The sequence below is a fragment of the Natrix helvetica genome (genome assembly GCF_964273705.1).
Source record: "Natrix helvetica genome assembly, chromosome: 2".
In the NCBI taxonomy this organism is placed as follows: domain Eukaryota; kingdom Metazoa; phylum Chordata; class Lepidosauria; order Squamata; family Natricidae; genus Natrix; species Natrix helvetica.
In genome coordinates this window covers 127,783,758-127,805,648 of record NC_138552.1, presented here as the reverse complement: position 1 = coordinate 127,805,648, position 21,891 = coordinate 127,783,758, and the positions used below count along the sequence as shown (strand labels likewise).

General features: G+C 40.0%; 1 protein-coding gene across 2 annotated transcripts in view; it reads left to right on the top strand.

Annotated features, from left to right (window-relative positions):
* Positions 1-624: 624 nt before the first annotated feature.
* Positions 625-21,891, top strand: part of PELI1 (pellino E3 ubiquitin protein ligase 1) — a 68,097-nt gene continuing 46,830 nt past the window's right edge. The window contains exons 1-2 of one of the 2 annotated variants that reach the window (XM_081940865.1): positions 625-651; positions 965-1,044. The gene's annotated coding sequence lies outside the window, so the exon portion shown is untranslated. The other variant, XM_081940866.1, reaches the window with a different exon arrangement.

Genomic DNA, 21,891 nt, shown 5'->3' with positions numbered 1-21,891 from the left:
CATTGGAGTCAGTGATACTGAAGACTGGCAAGGACAATCATCTTCCTTCTGTAAGTAGCTCTTTTATTGTTTTGTGTACTTATTTTAATCTTATTGTAGTTTATCCATTGGGGCAAAGAATTCAGGGACTCCCACTCAGTGATATGGGTGGCAAGCCATTCCCACCCAGTCACATGGATGGCAAGGTACTCCCACAAAGCAGGCCACACCCACAGACGAGGTTCCAAAAAAATTTGAAACCCACCACTGATCCCTACCCCCCAAAAAAGTTAAGTCATGGGGGAAAGGATGCTGCACATTCAGCATTTCGCTTCATACATCAAGATTTTGTGAGCCCTATAATTAATATTTTCCAGTTGAATCGCCTTGTGAAGCAAATTTTTCACTCCCTTTCTTCCCTTTGCTTTAGTTTATAGCAACTGAGCGAAGCCAGCTCGTTTAATATAATCGTTACATTCCCGTTTAAAGGCACCCGCCACGGCGGCGTTAGAACCGTTCACGCTTGGCGCCTCTATCCAACCTGAAGAACTACATTTCCCAGAATCCTCCAGAGGGCGGTGCGTTTTTATGAGCTCACCATACCCCCGCCCCCTTTTATGTATATGTGTGGCGGAGCTACCGCTGACCCAGAGGGCTAGTTCTAGACTCGAGGTTGGTTGATCGGGGAATTGTCCTCCTTTCGCCTCGTTCCCAGCCACAAAGGAGGCGAGCTACTTTGTTCCCCTGCCCCCCCTCCCCACCATCCCCTTCCCGGGTTTGAAAGCGCGCGGCGGCCGCTTTGGCGCGAGCCGCTGGCAGGATTACTTGAAAAGCTCCGCTGCAGAATTGCTCTCCCGCCCTGCCTGCCTGGCATTTGGGTAAGGGTTGTTTTTCCTGGAGGTGATTGATTTATTACAGCCTTTTTTCCTCCCCCTGCCGTTCTGCGAGGAGCAGCGGCGGGGTCTGGTCTACCTGGTGTTAGCAGAGGAGGAAGAGGAGAGCTCGATACAGAGGAACGCCACCAGTTCATACCGGGTCACTATCCCGGCTCTCAGTCCGTACAAGGTAAGAATGTTTGACTGAGGTGGGGTGGGGGGAATAGCCGGGGGGGGGAGAGGGAGGGGGGAGAGGAAATTTTAGAGTAGGAAGAATTGCCTCCCCCTCCCGCCGCCTTTTTCTCCTTCCTTATCCACCACCCCCACCATCACCCCTACATACACACAGAGAGACACGTTTGTTTTTAGCCTCCTGTTGTGTTTCTGTTGTAGGTTTTGCGTTTGCATGTTCTTTGTCCTCTTTCTCAAAAAAGGAAATTGCTCAGGCGTCTTGAGATGAATGTTTCCACATCCTGTCTTCATCTTCCTTTAGCCAAAAAATAAACAAACAAAAAACCTGGTGTGTATGTGATCTGGGAAGGCTTTGTCAGGGAGCTTTTCGGCTGGGAAATTTGTCTTTGTGTGTGTGTGTGTGTGTGTGTGTGTGTGTGTGTGCCTTAGCAGCGTGTGAAAGGTCATGAAAGATACGTGCTTCTTGGAAAGTCTGAATACGTTTCCTAATTTGCCCGAGGTAAGCGAGCAGGCCGAAACGTTAACTGATGCTAAAAGGGGTAAAACAAAGGAATCCGACTCCTTTGTGCTGATGTGTAACAACAGCTTGATTTTTTCGGTATTCTGGTTATCTTTTCCACCGTCCTTTTTTTTTTAACCATTCGAAGAAATACATTTTTCAGATAGCATGATCTTTGTTCTTTGTTTGATGATTTTTATTTTCACTGCCCTTTATATTCTGTAGAATATTCCTAATCCGATGTGTTGGTAAGAAATCTCTATTTTCCTAATTTAACTGATTTTCTCAGAAGCGTTTTGCTTCAAATGGCTAAATTACTGCAGGGAATATTAGTAATTATTAGTTTTTTCTGCCTTTTTTCCTGAAAGATGAGGTTGAGGGTCTTTTTTTTTACTTTCAGTATTAAATTATTTCAGCCTCCAAAGAGACCACACTTTTCCTTAAGAAAGAATATCTTTGAGAGTGATAGCTGCTAAATTGTGTCTAAATTTTATATTGTATGGGTTTTTTAAAATCTGCAGTTCATTGTAAAGCATAGAGTATTTCCATGAGTAGATGCATGTAATCATGTACTTTCCAATGAAGTGTATTGTTTACAGACAGCCTGTTTTGTCTTGGCTGCTGGTTAGCTGGTTACTTTTTGCAATCTTTGTGACACACTGTAGTAATTTTCTCAGTATCCTACCAACAATTTCCTGAGTTATTCAGTAATAGGTTTAGCTTAATATTTATGTTGAATTTCTACAGGAAGGAAGAAGGAGCAAGAAATCTGTTTCTCTGACTTTAGTTTGCATCTCATAAACATAAACAATGTATTCTGTGCTGCTGCTTTAAGTCTTGCTTTGTATCTGGTATATGTTACATATGGGCTGACTTGCTCTCTCCAAAGATCTTGTTGTAATTTATGGATACTTGAGATGTCATAATCTCATTTCATATTAATATTTCTCTGCTCACTTGAAAGCTAATGCTAAAAATATTTCTCTAAAATTTGTTTTATTTTAAAAGTAGTGGTTAAAGCAATGCAGCCTGGCTTTTAAGCAGCTCCTAATGTTTTAAATTAAGGAATATGAAGAAAATATTGACATTTTAAGGCTGCTTGTTATTTCAGTTATTTTGGCAATAATTTTGGCTGTTATTGCATAGAAAAGGAATACCAGTATATCTTTAGTCATAGCATTTACACAATTTTTGTTAAAGGCAAGGATAGAAAATACACTGATACTGCTTAGCAGCAGGACCTACCCTTTTCTTATAAGAATTTCTTATAATACACCATATCACTGGAAGCCTAGCATGGATAACATAATTCTACACCTTTTCCCCTTCATATTTTGGCTCAAGTTTAGAAGAGTTCTGATTGTGTTCATTGGTCCTAAGTAACTAGAAATATGACTGGAACCTGCACAGGGAACCATGTTTGAATTAGAGCATTTGTTGTGAAACACTAGCATTTTAAGCTCAGTGAGGTTGAAACTGGTTGCAATATTAGCAGGCTATTTAAGAGAGTATAGATTATATGACACAAGATTCTCTTGTAATTCATGTATTGGATGCTAGTTATATAAATAAGGAAATGTGTTCCATTTGATTGATCAAAGCTGGTCATAACATAGGGATTATATTTCCAGGAATTTATTTCAGCAGCAGAAATCTTTACTTTGGCAAAAAGAAAAATGAGCATTAGTTTTGTTTTGACTCCTGTGTTAGCTGTACTGAGTTACATTTCATGAATGGGGTAGCCATGTAAATTGTATAAATAAGTGTTATCAAAACAGTTGATAAAATTGACCACAAAGTTTTAAAGTATTGTGTAAATATAGGACTTCTTGATTGTATGCCAAACCTTGCAAAAGATCCCATACACTAGATTAACAATATGAATAAGAAGATATTAATATTATTCAAGTTGCTGTGCTAAAACAAATATCACTTCCTGTTGTTTTCCCCCAATCTACATATAAAGCAAAGTGTGCAAGAATTATAATACTGATTCTGTTGTAGCTTTGTAATGCATATACAACTATTTTTGCAGTAAATCTGCAAAATGACTCTTCTATATGGTTTGTGGACTATCTTGTCAAAAATATAGATCAGCTTTGTCTAAAGATGTTTCCTAAACAAAAGTATGCATATTTATCATAATATTATAATGCAAATAAATACAGCCCTATGTTAACTACTAACATCTGCTTATGTTGATCATATGTTTTTAGTTCACTACTTAAAAATTCTACTGTATAATAGCAATAGCACTTAGTCTTACATACCGCTTCACTGTGCTTTACAGGCCTCTAAGCAGTTTAGAGAGTCAGCATATTGCCCCCAACAATCTGGGTCCTCATTTTACCGACCTCGGAAGGATGGAAGTCTGAGTCAATTTTGAGCCCCATCGGAACTGAACTCCCGGCAGTGGGCATACTTAGCTTGCAATACTGCATTCTAACCACTGAGCCACTATGGCTCCTTCTATATTATAAGTGCTAATAGTTAAATTTTATTAAAGATTAATAAAATTGGATCCACTTAAGATGGCAAAATGAAGTCAGTTTGACTTCATAAATTGTCCATTTAATGCCTTACAAGACCCACAAAAAATGCTTTGGACTAGAATGGTAAACTTGTAAACGTACCCATAAAAAGATATATGCAAGCCATTCCTTATTTTTGCTATGAAACCTACACATTGTTCATCTTGACTGGAGGGAATTCTCAATTTTCTTTGATCATTCTTATAGGCTCACTATATAATATCAGCTTATGTCTCACCAGCAATATCTAAACTCATGATATGTTTAATTGGTAGTCTTTATTCTACAATATTTAGCTTGTCTAGCTAATTAATACCATCTATACTGTTGCCCTTGAATTCTCTGATTTCTGCCCCTTATATTTCATTACTGCGTGTTGAAAAACAAAAACCAATAATTTTATCCTGGAAATGCATATATTCCCACACTACATCATTTGTGTTTCCCAACACTAAAAATAGCACTAGTTGCCTGGTACTTGAAGCCATAATGTTAACATACATTCCTTTATTTTGGCCAATGACTAGCATAGTAATTAATCTGTTTTGAGGAACATTAGGAATTCACCTTGTTGGTTTCTAACATGTCTATTCCACAGTTTCTAAATGCACAAATACCTTACAAACCAGAAATGCTAATAAAGTATTGATGTGTCAAGTAACATTAAATGCTGACAAGTAATATCTATAAGGGAAGAAAGCTCACACACTTTCTTTTGATTCATTGTCTTATATAATTAGATAAGTTGCCTTCTACATTCAGTCTCAATACCCAGGTCACAATATATATTCTGAACTGGTGCACTGAATTTGTGAGTTACTTACAGAATAAACTTCACCTATCTTTTCTGAAAGCTTGATAGATGCAAACTAAGACTTTTCGTATTCTGTTGTCTTCTATATCTTTCCTGGCCAGGATGGTGGAACCCTGGAAATCAAAATTTCAAGACATATGGGGAGAAATAGATTGGGAAGACTGCATTAGACAGGGTTCAGATAATCCAAGCATTTTAAAGTAATAGCTATTGTTTGATCACTTCTATGAATTTTCTTCTTGCTTTTGGAGGGTGGGAGCGGAAAAGAATACTAAATGAAAATGTTTGTTAAGAAAATTATAAAGTTGTGTGCTGTTTTTCTAAATAGGGAAATGAAAAATGTGCTACTATTTTTAATAAATGCATACATTAATACTCAAACACAGTTCAGAGTGATGGGTTAGATCTCAGTGATTAACATGTGGACCTAAAGATATAATTCAGTAGCCTAAATATTTATAAGGATAAGGAACTTACAATGGTAATTTATATATAAAAAAGACCTTCCTGTTTTTATGCATATACTGCTCATTTTGTGAATATTCTTAATGTTGATTTTATAAACTATGCTTTTTAGGATTGTGATATAAACATCAATATAAAATGTATTCCGACCAAGACCCTTAGTCCTATACAAATATATTTTTGAACAGGTAAATCTTTAAAATGAAATTAGCATCCATACAACTTAAATGATCATAATTTTCTATGTTTTCTATCAGTTTTTTTCTGTTTGGAAAACATTCATGAAATATTTTTGGAATTGAAGAGATGGAAAATATGCAACTTCTCTACAGTCTAAGAGATGCATGAGGCATCTCAGTTAATTTATCCAATCGGTGAGTTTTGATTGCATGATAAGATACAAATATTCAGTTGATTTGCATATGTCGGGATACATCTCCTTTCCTCTTTGAAGTTTTTCTTTACTGCTGACAGGTGAAGCAGGCTACCAAGCTGGAGAATCTGCCTTCTACACCTCCCACATTCAGACAGAATTAAAATCTGATTGCTTGGTTGAGATTATGCAAATACTCCAAAGTGATTCCACTATTTCTTGTTTGATCTGCAGTATTGAGAGATTATAGTATTTTTCGGAGTATAAGACACATCTTTTTCCCTCAAAAAAGAGGCTGAAAATCTGGGTGCGTCTTATACACTGAATACAGCAAATTTTTTTGCCTCCTGAAACCCTGCCCACTTCACCAAAATGGCTATGCATAGCTTGTATGAGGCTTGTAGAGTGTTCCTGGGGGCTGAAGAGAGCAGAAATGAGCAAAAAAAAAAGACTGTTTTTTGCTCACTTTCACCCCCCACCCGCCTCCAGGAGCACTCTATAAGCTTCCTAAGCTTCCTTTTTTTGATGAAAAACAGGCCATTTTTTGCTCATTTTTGCCACATACACCCCCCCCCCCCCCCGGCAGAACACTCTACAAGCCTCCTAAGGGCTATTCATGCCCTTTTTTTGAAAAAAAAATGATCTGTTTTTGGGAGGTTTGCAGAGTGCAAAAAAAGTTTTTTTAAAATTTGCCTCTTCAATACCTTGGTGTGTCTTATACTCCGAAAAATACAGTACTCACATGTGTGAATGAGCCATTATTGGTCCAACACCAGGTATAACAGTTTCAAATTATCAACTATTGTCATGAATGCAGTGTTTACAGTACAGCTGACTTAAATCTTCAATTGTTAAACTAATGGAATGAGCTTGGATTGAAAAGTTGCAATTATTTAAAACTTATTAATATAAATTGAAATATGAGTATTCAGACATTTTCAGTCATAGGGGAAAGTATGTTGAAATAACATATAGCTGTACTAAACATTTGGCATGTAATTAAAAAAGCTTCCCATATGTGGGCTTACTAAAAAAAAGAATCAATTTCCTTTCAAAACAAGCCATAGCTTTTGTACTTCAGTACTGTATCACTTGGAGCATGTTGTTAATTCTAAAAAAGCATCTTTGATTTCCCATCATGTGCTATAATATTGGTTCCTCCCTGCTTTTAAACTGATATGTGAAAATGTGTTTCCTCTAACAGATGTTGGAATGTAGAATGAAATGTTAGTAATTGAAGTGCTTGCTTCAGAGTTCTGTTGTATTTTATGGCTCAAAGTCAATGTTGTTAAACCTTGCCTAGTAAACCCCAGAAACATATATACTCGTAGGCATTAAATGTGAATTGTCCTTGGCTTTCAAATCCACTTTGCTCTGCAATCCCAAACTGTGGCATTTTATTTTCCTATTGTGTTAAATTTGAGAACTCATTCAACAAAATGCCAACCCTGTAGTCCAAATGGACACATCTGGTCATATGAAAACCAAAGAGATTAATTTTGATAAGTCTATATCAGAAATGAGGATAACTACTTGAGAAAGAAGGTTTATGGTACTACTCAGCCATGTTACCTATGTCCATTTGAATGCTTACAAACTGATATTTATAAACAAAAGAACTGCATGAAAAACACAAGTAGTGGTTCAGTGTAAAACTCAGTTGGGTAAATCAGTTTAAAACAGGAGTTGGCAACCTTAAACATTCAAAGAGCCACAAAGGTTCTAACCTGAGGCCCCCCGTTCAATTCTGGAGCCAACCAGAAGTCAGGTTCCCCCACCATAGAGTCTCCTCCTAGCACGGCGTCCTTTTTCCTCCACCTGTGCTAACTGAAAGCCGTATCAATTGTGGAGCTGACTGGAAAACCCACTCCCTTGCCATAGAGCAATGATGGCTAACCTTTTTCCCATCGTGTGTCAAAAGCAGGGGGAGCACAGGGTGTGTGTGTGTGCCCACCCCCGCACACATGTGTGTGCAACCTGCACATGCACATGCACCTCCCACCTCTCCCCCGCTTTTGGTGTGCAGTGGTCCCGTTTTTTGCCCTATCCAGGCTCCAGAAGCTTTCTAGGAGCCTGGGGAGGGTGAAAACAGCCCCCCTCGCCCCCCTGGAGGGCCTCCAGAGAATTCCCTGAAGCCTCCAGAGGGCAAAAAACAGCCCTATGGGCAACCCGAAACTTCAGGAATGGGCGAAAAACGGCCGAAAATGAAGCCCGAAGTCAGCTGGCCAACGCGCACATGCGCGCTGGAGCTGACAGGGCAATGCCTCACATGCCATAACAAATGGCTCCATGTGCCACCTGCGGCACGCGTGTCATAGGTTCACCATCACGGCCATAGAGTTTCCTCCTGGCGTGCTGTGCTTTCCCCCCTCCCAACTGGAAGCTTCTCTCAAAATTGTGGCGCCAACTGACAACAGGCAGCCACAGCAGAGGGATGAAAGCCGCAGGTTGCTGACCCCTGGTTTAGAAGAACTGCTTCCTGTTAAATATATTGTACTTCTTGAAACCCATCAGTTGGCCTGTATTCTGACTTAGGGGTAATGGGCACTCTAATGCTGTGCATCTCAATGGCATTAGGCTACAGAAATTTGCTATAGTGTCACATGGACAAGAGAGGGTATGATGATGTTAGAAATTGTTTATGTGATTTAGGATAACAGTGAATTTGTAAGTTTTAATAGCTTTTTGTAACCTCTGTGGCTATTCAGAATCTCATTTATCAGACCTGTTAGCAGTTTACGTAGAGCATTTCATAAAGCTTGCCAGATAGCTCCAATGTTGTAATGCATTTGGAGAATATCTTACATTTGTGATATTTTTTAGAAAAATACTTCATATGAAAACAATAAATAGGACTGCTTTGTTCTTCAAATCATAGTTGGTATATTATTGGTTCTTGGTAGACAGTATCTGCAAGCATTTTGTACTCAGTAGTGATGGGGCCAGATTTGTATTATACATACTGAAAACATCCAAATCAGAACTTGTTCAGTTTTACATTCTGCATTTAGTGTTAATGAATGGCCTACCTTTCCATGGTGAGGTTCTGGGTTTCTCTTCTCCTTTATGCAATAGAGGAAGAAACCAAGCCTACCTCTTAAACAAAATGTAAAAGAACCTTAATGGTATAGAAAAAGGGGAGAAGAACCTATCTCAGGGCATGTAAATTCTACTACTCTTGGATTTAAAGGCTCTGTTCTAAGGATTAAAAGTATCCTTTAGAATGGTAGACTGTATAGGTAGATGGCTCTTGTAAAACATCTAGTTCAATCACCAATTAAGGCAGGAATCCACTACTAAACCAACCTCGAGGTGTGCTGAACTTACTTGAAAACTTCCAATGAGAGGGAATCCATTCCTGATTTATGCAGGGTTTTTTCATTATTTTAACAGTCACCATACATCAAGTGTGGTTTCCAAAATTGGGCATAATAATGAAGTGCAATAGATTTATTGCTCCCGTGTTCTGAACCCAATAGTTTTGTTAATGAAGCCCAAGACTGTATTAGTTTTTTTTTTTTTGTTGCAGCATCATACTGCGTGTTCATGGTGGTGATAGGCTAGAGTTCCTAAATCCTTCTCACATATACTGCTTGTCAAGTCAGGTCCTTTCCATCTGTGGTTTTAGTTTTTTTTCTATTCAGATACAGGACCATTTATTTGTTACAGTTGAGCACTCTACAGTGTTGCATTTTATCCAATGAGCAACCTTGTCAAGATCATTTTAAGTTGTGCTTTTATTCCTTAAAATATTATTATATGTAAGTCTGATGACCTTGCCTTCTATTCCATTCTCTAGGTCATTTATAAAGATGTTAAATAGCACTGAGATGAGTATGGATCCTTGGGGGACCTCATGTATTACAATACTGTCCTCCAAACCTCCATAAATGGCTACACCGTTTATGAATGACGTTTTGGTGTTACAATATTATATTGTCTAACTTGTTATCATGAAAAACCTTACCACTTTAATGAGATCAAGAAAAATTACATCTATATTAATCCTTTTGTCTATCAAACTAGTCACTCTACTCTCCCATCCCACCACCAAAAAGAGAAAAATTGTTCTTGACTTCTTGAAGTTAGGATAATGTTTGGAAGGCAATAATGTGAAATGTAGTCAAACTCCAGAACCAGAAACGTATAATTTGTTTCCGGAACTCTCTGCAGTGCATACAAAAATGAATAATCAATAACATGGCAGAGAAATGTCACAGACTGGCTCAATGTATATAAACTGATACCATGAAAAATAAACAATTTATAAATATTGATTTTGCCTTTGGACAAACTAAAGGAAAAGTATTTATTTAGTTTTAATAGCGACAAGGTATTTTTGCTGGAAAATTATTTGGAAAATGCCACTACAGTCAAAATGGATGTTAAGTTAAAAGTTATTCAAAACACCATAATGTATTATTTAGAAGCTGTGTTGCAGATCAATATTTCAAAAATTCCTTTTAAATGTTTTTATATCTAAAATATGGTGAGTAAAGATATGTACATATAGTAACTTTAAATGAACCATAATTAAAAATATATGGACCTTTTTCTAACTGGTATTACATTCAGAAGACTCTTGATGCGGCTATAAAAATCTGAATTGAAGATATAAAGAGTTTTATTCTGGAGAAATGTTAATTATAAGGGGATCTGTATAGAGAAATTGAAGACAGAATTGCTGAATATAAAACACCAAATGTATGATCTTCTAAGTATATCAGAATAAGGAAGCTTATTGAACAAACAAGACAGCTGCTTATCTAAAATAATGGGGGTAGGGGAAATAATTGAAAGCAAGACTATAAATTAGTTCTGTATTGGTGAATTTCAGCCTAGATGTATTCCAGTTTACACTTTGAATTTTGTTTTCTTGCACCTCCACTTTTCACCTACCTAAGCAAGTCACAAAGAATTTTTTACACCCTGTGTGCAGTTAATGGGAACCTGCTAATCAAAGAAGAAACCATATCCAAATAGCCATATCCAAAACAATCGGGAACAGATCAAGAAAAGACTATATATGTTGACCTTTCTAGCCTTCAGAGGTACCTATGTTCTATGTCAGTGGCTAGTGGGTGTGCTGTGCACATGCAATCTGCCTTTTTACTCTCCTTCCATTCAGAATTGCTGAGATAAATAGGGTGAAGTCTCACTGCTCCACTGGAAATCACAGGGTGGAAGAAAGAGAACTTGTGGCTTCCTCATTGCCTACTATGATGATGATGATGATGAATGTATCCATTCAGTTGTGTCCGACTCTTGGCAATTCAATGGGCAGGTCTCTAAATATTGTGGAAAGATATTCAGCTTTTGGTAGAAGTTCAAAACTAAGATATTTGTAAATATAATGAACTGTTGTCCCATGTTTTTTTCCAGATTTTCTGTGTAGGGACAATTATTATTCCATTAATAGATAAGAGTTCAAAACTCTGCTGTGTCAGTGCCATCTCAAGATAATTGGCTGAAAATGAGTGTTCCTTTGTTTCATTTCTAATTTTCAATGGCAAAATAAATACTCTGAATCAAAGCAATATGTCAACATTTAACAGACAATACTATTTATTGCAGAATTTTATTGAAGATGAAACTTTGTAAACTTCAGAAATATTTTTTAGTTTGACATTTTTTTGGGGGAGAGGCAAATGCTGAAGGAATGCATTTATAAAGCCGGATGAAATATGTTTATCTCTGTGTTTTTAATGTTTACATCTCATTTATTTGTACATTAATTGGAATGGCTAGGCTCTAAGCTAATTAATATGTGGATGGGAAACCAACAGAACATTCAATAGTTTAAACTACACTGGAAAACTGGAAATTATTGGGAGTAAACAATGACAACCTTCTTCCTTCTTGTTGCCAAGAAAACAACATAGACATGCCCATGTAGTCATCAGGAGATGAACTAGACTCAAGGGACACTTTACCTACCAGTGTGCATGTAACTCATCTTGAAAGTTCTAGAGCTTAATCTCATACCGCTTAGGCTACAATTATGAAAATGTTGACTTTAGAAGTATTTGAAGTACTTTTCAAAATATTCCCATAATAGATTTTTTATATAACTGATTAGGAACCTTTTCAATTATATTCTCTTGGTATATCAATCAGCCTTTAAGATGGTAAATGATATGGTAATAGTTGTGGGGTGGGAATAGTTATATTATTTTAGCTGTCTGTTTTCAAGGAAAAGAGGCTTTCAATTATAACTTTTGTTGATGCCCATATTCGTTGACTGATCATTTTATCACTAAAATTTGTCCACTTAAATACCATGTATAATAGATTTGGATGTAGCAAGTTTATTTCTTGATCATGGGAAATCAAAGTGACAGGAAGAGTATTAACTCCATCTTTTCTAGTTAGAGAAACCAGGCTGCAATATCTTACCTTGTTTATTCAACCTATATGCTGAATATACATTAAAGGAAACTGATTTGGAAGTAGTTTAGCATGGTTTTAAAATTGGGGAAGAATCATCAATAGCCTGCAATATTCTGAAGCAGAATAGGAAGTGTATTGGCATGTTTGAATTTTGTTTTTGGAGAAAATTTCTGGGAATATCATGAAAAACCAAGAAAACAAATAAATGGATCATGAAACAAATCAATCCAGAATTCTCTGTAGATGCATGGCCAAGTTCAAATTATCCTACTTTAATCATATTATATGATCCTTAATTAACCAGTTAAATACTCCACTTAGAGTTAGATGATCATGTCCAACAGTCCAGCAACCATTGTGTCTACAGAATCCCAAGGGGCAAAGGAAGCTTTCCTTACTATGATGATTATGTATCGCAGAGCTCAGTTGTCATACTCGATTTCCCAAGTAGCCAAGGGAGAGTAGAAAATGGCCTGTGGCATCTTTAGTGGAAAGCAAATTGTGTCTTCTATGTATGGAACTATGGAATAGCTGGTGATACATATCCAGAAATATCCTTAACTCCCATTAGTATGTTCAAATTATCTCCTCCCAGAAGTGTTGGTTGACAATTAGCTCCTAAGAGATGATATCAAGAAACATGCTAAAACAACAGAAATTGTGGTAGATATAGCTAGGAATCTCCTTCTGTTCGCTTCCAAATCTATCACTTTGGAACTGATGGCAAGGCAGATTAATTCTTCAGAATTGGGAAGTGGACCATCATCAAAATCTAACCTTGTATTCTTCTTTGAAAGAAAGACAAAATCAGATTGCTTTTGGTACAAAGCAAGGATACAAAGACATTTTTAAAATTCTGTTTTCACTTTGTCATTTTGGAGTTATTGAGTGTAGACTAATGAGAAAAAATGAATGTCAACAACTGTAGAATCAGGCTGCAGCGTAATAAAATTGACAAAAGTGAAGGGAGTCTGAATACTTTCTGAATGCACTGTAAGTCAATGATACCGTGTTTCCCTGAAAATAAGACAGGGTCTTATTTTCTTTTGACTCTCGAAATAAGCACTTGGCCTTATTTTCGGGGAGGTCTTATTATTTTTGAGGTGCAAGAGGCGCGTGGTCACGTCATAGCTGCTGCTGCATTGCAATATTTTCAGGGAGGGCTTATTTTCGGGGGAGGGCTTATTTTAACACATGCGCTCAAAAGTCCAATTGGGCTTATTATCAGGGGAAGTCTTATTTTCGGGCAAACAGGGTAGATGCTAGACAATGTTGTAGCTTCAGGGATTTGTCAGATACCTACTTAAATACCCAATCAGAATAACCCAACAAAGGTCACCAGGAATTATTAGCTCCAGTTCATAGAGGTCCCATTACAATCTATTCATCAAGAGGATGGTAGTTGTTGTGAGCTGTTTAAGAATATAGGTGTCTGAGTTCTATATTTACATCTATCTAGTGTTCATAATTGCCCACAAGGAGCACGGTGGCTCAGGAATAATACTGGACTGACAACTGGTAGACTCGCATTTGAGACCCATTACAGTTGCGGGGTGGGATGAGCTCCCATCACACGCTCCGACTCCTCCCAACCCAGCAATTTGAAAGTGGGTAACCATGAGTAGATAAATAGGTATCACTTTGGTGGGCAACTTCACAGAGACATGAAAGGAGCCCCAAACTGGATGTCCCCCAGGCAACGGTGATATCATCGGCAAATCCTTTCACCACGAAAGCATGGAACTATTAGTATAGTTGCCTATTATCAGAAAAGCAGTTAACAATTCCAAAGTAATAATTTACTGCGGACAGAAACCTGGCCAAGAGAATATGGGGCACTCCTGGCATGAACCAAGTGGATTCTATAGCAGGAAGCCGTCATTGACACAGAAAAAGCTTTCCCATCTCTAAAGTGCTCTTTTAAACTGGGAGACAAATCCTAGCAGCTTCTTTTTTCCAAGATCTTAATTAGGTGAATGACTGCCTCTCTAGACGATCTGTTTGGAACAGCAGACAACTAACAGGAATTTCTTCCCTTTATTCCAAGACTACAGAGCAAGTGAGATCAATGTTGTAATGGCACCATGATCAAAAGGGTTGCTTTGTAAATTCCTGTTTTTTTTTCCATTGCTATCCAAGTGGAACACAAGTAAGATGCACAGTGGATAGGTGATTCATTCTGGCCTTGGAGGGCTTGATTCACCACTCTAATTGACATGAGGGAGGAACACCCGTGCCCCTTCCTGAAATGACAAAACATCCTAACCAAGGGTGCAACAATGCACCGAGACTTAAATAGCTACAATTATATGTCTGCAAATTGAATTGAGCAATTCCTGAACACAGATCTTCCAAGTTTGTAATATAGTCTATCTTAATTCCAAGGAACTACTTCTATCAGTTAACTACATGCATTTTTGAACAGTGGTACAAAAAGAAAAACTTGGGATTTTCAGGTGTCCTGAAGGTAGAGCTGTATAAAGGAATATAGAGAAAACCTCAAGGAAAGAATGCAAAAAATGTTGAGCAGATTGTCTCAGCCTCGAGAAAAGAAAAAATATGAGGAGAAAGAAGATAACTCTGCCTTCATACTGTTTGGTGTGAGAGGGAGTAGAGGAATATTCCATAATGCTTCCAAAATGCTTGTTATTCCCTATAACTATCAAACAGAGTTCTAATAATCATTGTGTTGTCGGTTTTTTGATTGCCTTATCTCAAAGGCTGACAGTCTGAAGAGAGGATAGAGGCATATCTGCTGCATGGACAGGCAGTCAGTTTAGACTCTGTGCTCCTTAAGGGGCAAAGAGCAGTATTTTCACATGGAGCATTTTGTTAAGGGTGTGCTCTTCTCATCTCCAATGATTCACTGTTTCTTCATATGGGACTTACCATGATGTCAGAGCCTCAGTGACTTCCACACTTCAAAACTACCGTTTTTTCAGAGTATAAGACGCACCTTTTTCCCTCAAAAAAGAGGCTGAAAATCTGGGTGCATCTTATACACTGAATACAGCATTATTTTGCCTCCTGAAACCCTACCCCTTCACCAAAATGGCCATGCATAGCTTGTAGGAGGCTTTCAGAGAGCTTCTGGGGGCTGGGGAGGGCAGAAATGAGCAAAGAATGGGCCATTTTTTCTCAATTCCCCTCCCCGGCTCCCAGTAGTACTCTATAAGCTTCCTAATGTCCTTTTTTTTACAAAAACGGGCCCGTTTTTGTGAAAAATGGGCCATTTTATCTTCGTTCCCCCCCCCCCCCCGAACACTCTACAAACCTCCTAAGGGTTATTCATGCCCATTTTTTGAAAAAAAAAAACTGAGCTCGTTTTTGTGAAAAACGGGCTGTTTTGGGGAGATTTGCAAAAACTTTTTTTTTAAAATTTGCCTCTTCAAAACCTTGGTGCGTCTTATACTCCGAAAAATATGGTATTAGATCTCTATTACCATTAATAGAGGACAGCTTTCTTGATTGCTCTAATCTTGATTTAGAGAGTTAAAAAGCTAAGGGAGCCTTCGGGGATATACAGTATACATATGGTCAATTTGGACAAAATGGTTTTAAAAAACATTTCCCTACCTCATGTTCAATTCCAGTTTCACTGAGCATAAGAGACTGTGCTTCACAACCTATCTTAGACTCAATCTAAGAAGTCATAAGTTGCTCAAGCTAGAGGTTTGGAAGATTCTGACCGTTGACTTCAAATATACACTGAAAGGAAAAAGTACCTGACTATCAAGCAGGAAATCAGGCAAAATGAGTTTTTCTGCTTCACAATTAGTAGATCAATTGAAAAATGTCTACTTCTTCCACTGTGAGAGTTAGTTTCCACACAATTGGAGAAACACGATCTGATACCAGATCTATTTGATACCAAAACAAGAGATAGATGGAAATTAGGCCTCCTGTAAATAAAGTGTCGTTGCATAGCTTGGGGTGGAGAAAGATGAGCAAAAATGTGAGAGCATTGATTTCCCTATAGATAAGATTTTTGTTTGAAATATTGCAATTCTGTTGTAATGGCTCTTGGCCATTTTCTACAATGACACTTCTTATCAAAATTTCTGGATTACAGTGTTCTTGTTTAATTGGTTCCAGTCCAGCTTTCCAGGAACTCAGTATACTGAACATAGAGGTTTCCTCCATAGGACAGTTAAGTTTCTGCCTTTTAGCTTGAGGAGATGGAATTTCATATTGATTCCATCTTCTAATGACTCATCACAGAAGTCCAGCTACTCTTTACATAGTCATTAATATGGCAAGAATACTGCACTATTTGGATGAACAACTTTGTCCATGTGCTACAATTTAAGTACAGATCAGACATCATGCTTTACCAGCAGGTAGCTTATAAAATTCATGAGGGAAGTGCAAACGTACAACTGTGAGGAAGGAGGGAACATAGACTTTCTCAGTCACATAGACGTACATACACATAATTCACAAACTCATTCCAGAAGTAAGTATCTCAAGTTTTCCATACCCCAAATGTCATAGTGAAGGTGGGATTTCACCTCAGATTGCTTTTTGAAGGACACATTGCAATAGAATTAACTTTCCTCCCTGAATAGTGATATACTTGGGGATTTGATTGAAGCTATGGGATTCTGATTTTTGGCTGGAAGAAGAGGTTTCTTTTTTCTTTTTTTGCCTTCCCCACTGCCTTCCGTTGTAGTAAGATAGTAAGTTCCAGATAGTAAGTACTATCCTTTATACATCTGTTTCCGTTAATAGCATCATCTAAAAATCCTGTCTAATCCAAATTCTTATCCTACAGTGCTTAAACATGCCAAACCAATCTTATTGCTTAATTCCCCCCCCCCTTCAAAAATAAAACACTCACACCCTTTTTACTCTCTATTCCTTGCCATTGGATAAATATGGGAAAGTAGGGGGGGTTTCCCCCTGAGGGACAAGGTTTGTCTTTACTGTTTTCCAAGGGTACTGGTAATCTTCGATTTATGACCACAGTTGGGACCAGAACTTTCATTGCTGAACGAGGCAGTTGTTAAGTAAGACAGGCATATTTTACTACTGGTTTTGCCATGGTTGTTAAGTTAGTTACAGTAGTTGTAAATCATGAGGTTGTTAAGTCCATCCTTCTTTTCCCATTGATTTTGTTTGTTGGAAGCCCCCTAGGACCCATGTGATTGCTGCAGCTATTGTAAATACATGCCAATTGCCAAGCGCATAGATTTTTGCCACATGACTGAGGGAACACTGCGATAATCATAAGGACAAAAACCAATCATAAGTCACTTTTTCCAGCAGCATTGTAACTTTGAATGGTCATTAAACAAATGGTCTTAAGTCATTGACTTCCTGTGTTTTTTATGGATTCTGATATTTGGGGTTACTTTGATTGCTGATACCTCCCCTTTGGGTGTACACTACACCCAGAGTGTAGCAGAGAAGACATGAATCCATATTAAAAGGATTAGAAGCAATAATTAAATTTGCTGTGTGAACTCCATTGGGATCAAATCTCTAATTACTTTCCAAGCTTTTTATTTGAGAGTATGTTTTATGTATTTCATTATTTATTGCTGTAGGCTTACCTAGGAAATACGGTTTTTTTGTGTTAAATGGGACTTTTCATAGAAAATCCTACTATTATAAGTGTTTGGTTTTCTATATTTACCTTTCTTACTATGGTATTGTGAAATATATTTAAACACATACACACAAAAACTTTTTGGTAAAAATTGATTCCTGATGATTGTTTGAAGATGTTCTAGCAAATATCATCTAAGATAGAAGTAAGAGGTCTCTTTTCTTGTCCAAAACATTTCTTCTGCTATAATCAAAATATAGGTGGTGATGTACTGCTCCTAAAAAAACCTGTTTCTCCATTGTGCTGAGCAGAGTCCAATGGAATGGGTTTTCACTGCAATTACAGAATAGCCTAGATGAGATGGATTATCTTGACCCCTTTCAGCAGTAAATGTTCAATTCTGATCATAGGTTGGAAATACCATTAATTGCTCTGGTTGATGATCTTTCTAGGAATTTGGCTGAGAGATTGCATCCCTCTTGGTCCTTCCAAACAGACTCTGTCGTCAACCAGAGCAATAAATGATGCAAAGGTTGGGAACAGGGACTATAGTAGAATGGATGAACATCTTCATATCCTCACCATTTCTCCTGCTTTGAGAATAGTGGCTTGGTAGTTCTCACTGTCACCATCCTATCTTCCAAGGGACATTTTACATGGCCTCCATCCCATAACCTAGGCATAAAGGTAGGTTCTGAGCTGGAAAATATTCCCATTTTGGGCACTTCTCTCTTATCTCGCTAAAAGGATGGCCCCTTCTCCAATTCACACAGAGGCCATGGTTAAAGGGTTGAAAACTTCCAACCTTAGCATATTGGAAAATAAAATGGCTTCTGAAATGTTTCAGTTGCTGAGTTTTTTGTCACCTTAATCCTTTTCTCCTTTCAGTAAGTCTGAATAAAGAAGCCTCTATGAGAACTTTATTTTTTGAGGTATACATACAGTAATGAGCTATTAGTTGCTTGACAATAGAAGTCTTATAATCTGTGCTGCATTTCTGTTGATTCAAAGTAAATTTGCAAAAAAACCAACATTATCTCTATAGTGTAAGCCCTCGGCTGTGTAGCATAGATGTATGTGACTAAATGATTCAACCCTTCCTTGCTTCTTTGGACTATAGAGCAATATCACCAGAGATCAACAGATCAAATCTTACTAAACAGAAGAAAACATCATACATAAAACCCTTATTATACATACATACATCCCTGCGGCCAATCCGCTCTCACAGGGAGGGCCTTCTCCAGGTGCCGTCCACTAGGCAATGCCAGCGGGCGGCGCCAAGGAATAGGGCCTTCTCTGTGATGGGCCCAACCCTCTGGAATGACCTCCCCCCTGACATTAGAACCACCATGGACTTCCGCTCCTTCCGACAAAAATTGAAGACTCACCTGTTTCGATTAGCTGGCCTGGCATAATTATAATTGTTACAACTGCTACCTCCTGGAAGTATACTCTCAACTGGTTATTTTAAGGGTAGTGTTTTAAATCTAATTGATTTTAGGGCTTTTAGAGCCATATTTTATTCTTCTATACAGTTCTCCTAGGCGCTGCTTGGAGTGTCCAAGCACGGGTTAACATCAGCTTGCTGCCCAAGGACTGAGTTCGAATTCTTGTAGCTCCGCCTCTTGCTCCCCTCAGAGGCTCAGTTTTAAAAACTCAGTCACCCTACAGGACGCAATTTGGGGAGATCCAGTCCTTGAGCAGCAGACTGGACCCTTTGGTTAGTGTAGTTAGCTCCTTTTGAGTAAAATAGTTAAGTTTAGTTAGCTCCTAGATAGAAGCTTGTTATTTTTCTGTATTTTTCTTGGATTTTCTTGCATTTTCGGCTTTTTGCAGTTTGAATTTGGCGCGCGAGCCAGGCTGCCTGGAGCGCGACTCGCTTCTCGCAGCGACGAGAGCAGTCGCACCGGGGGGGGGTTCGTTTGGCGGCTGCCAGCGAACAACAGGGGTGCAGGTAGGAGGCTAGGACCCCAAGGGACAGCATTAGGCTGTTGCCTTTTCCCCTGGTGCCGCTCCAGGCGCGAAAACGCGAACGGCGGCCATTTTTATTTTAAATTTTGGCGCGCTTTTTCTGCCGGGGCTTTTAGCCTCATCGCGTTGTCTGCGCTCTCTGCAGATCGCTGCAGTAGGGGTTGAAGAGGACCATCACAGGGTCTCCTGACTGGGTCTCTTCCCCTCCAGACCTACAAGCGGCCGCAGGGGTTCTTTTGGTCATCTAGACCATTCACCCTTGCCTTCTTCAGCGCGGATCTGCTGGCTTCCGACCTCATTTCAGCCGGAGCCATTTTCCAGCCACCACTTGCCTACAGCAGGAGGATCCCAGAGATGCAAGCCTCAGATTCTCCAGCACCTCAGCCATCGGGAAGGATTCCCAACGCTATGGAGAAGCAAGTGGATCAGCAGGCTGGCCCACCAGCAGCTAAACGCAGCAGGACCAACCCTGCTGCTAAAGGTGAAGGGGTGGGATGCCCAGCTAAGGGGAAGGCTCCTAAAGCCAAGCAGCCTTCTAAGGCTGAGGAGAGACTAGATGCTAGGAGGCAGAGGGCCCTGGAGAAACAGTTCCAGAAGGCCTTTTCTGCCCAGCAGGCCCTTCCTCCAGCCCCTACTCCTGGGGAGGAAGGGGTTCCTGTTCCATCTACCTCCAGACAGGGGCTTCCTCCCTCCCTTCCAGGGGAAAGTGAGGAATTTGATTTTCCCCCTAATCCATCCAGGGCCTCTATGGGTTCCCCAGGCCATTCCCTGGCAGCAGATTACCTTGATGAGGCAGACTCCCTGGCAGAGGAGGGGTCCTTCATCTATTCAATAACTGGGCCAGATACCCCTCAGGCCCACGATCTCCCCTTGCCCAAAAGCATGCAGGAGGTGGTGGCAGAGGCCATTTCCAGGGGTATCACTGATGGGATGATGCAGCTGGCATCTAAGCTTCCCTTTGCATCTGTTAATCCCAGTAAGGGGAAACCAGCTAGGGCACAAGGTCCCCCAGCTAGGGAAGCCTCACCTGATCCCTCGGGCATCAGCGAGGTTTCTGACTCAGAGGAGGTGGAGCGTGATGCTCCAGACCTCTCTGAGGATGAAAATTCCACTCCAGAGCCTCTCCCCTCTCTGGGTCTTTTTAACTCTTCCATGTTTAAGGCTATTCTGACTAAGGCCCGGGCTGCAGGACCCCAGATGGGCCTTCCAGCCCCCAAGCCCAAAACTACCTCAGATCAGGCTTCCATGGAGACCATCGGTCCCCAGGACCCAGGGGCAGGGCTTTTCAACGAAGTTTCCCCCCCCCCCTTAGACTTGGTTCCAGCCCCTCAGCTGTTCCTAGACATTATCCAACGCCAATGGACCCAGCCTGGTTCCTTGGCAAATCCCAGCGGGAACAACAAGAGGCTATTTACCATGGAAGAGCCTCTGGAGGAGCTTCTAAAGCTTCCCCAGGTCGATGACCCCATTATGTCCCTTACCTCCAATTCGGCTCTACCTGCTGAATTACTGGAGGGGCTCAAGGCAGAGGACAAAAGGGCTGAATCGTCTTCTATCAAGACGCATATGGCCACTGCCTGGGCCATGAGAGCATCTTCTGCCTCTTCCTACTTCGGGAGGGCAGCTCTCTTCTGGCTTCGCAAACTATTGGCCGGCCTACCGGCTGGGGACACTAAAATGAGGCAGAACGTAAATAAAATCATAGCAGCCATAGAATACTCTGCTGATGCCTCACTTAGCGCCACTAAGTTTTCCTCCAGGGCATTAGCCGCCAATGTGACCTCACGTCGCCTACTGTGGCTCCGCCACTGGCAGGCAGATGTCAAGGCGAAGTGGAAGCTGGCTTCCGCTCCCTTTAAGGGTGGGAAACTTTTTGGGGAGGCCTTGGATTCCTTTCTGATTGAATCCAAGGATAAACGCAAGGTACTCCCAGCCATGACCAAGAAACCTGAACGCAAGGGCCAGCCCTTTCGGAAGGGTTCCTTTCGGGGCTCCGAGCCTTCCACCTCCTCAGGTGGTTCAGGCCGTCCCTTTCCCCAGTCACAGGAACGTCCCCAGGACAGATCTTTCTACAGGGATAGAAATAGACAACAGGGCTACCGTAAACCTTCCCGAGGGGGGTTCTCCAACCGCCCCTTCAGGAAATCCAAGTGACAGTCACAGGGACCCTCCCATAGGCGGCCGTCTCCAACTCTATGCCGCCCAGTGGGAGGAGACCACGACGGACGTGTGGATCCTCAACACAATC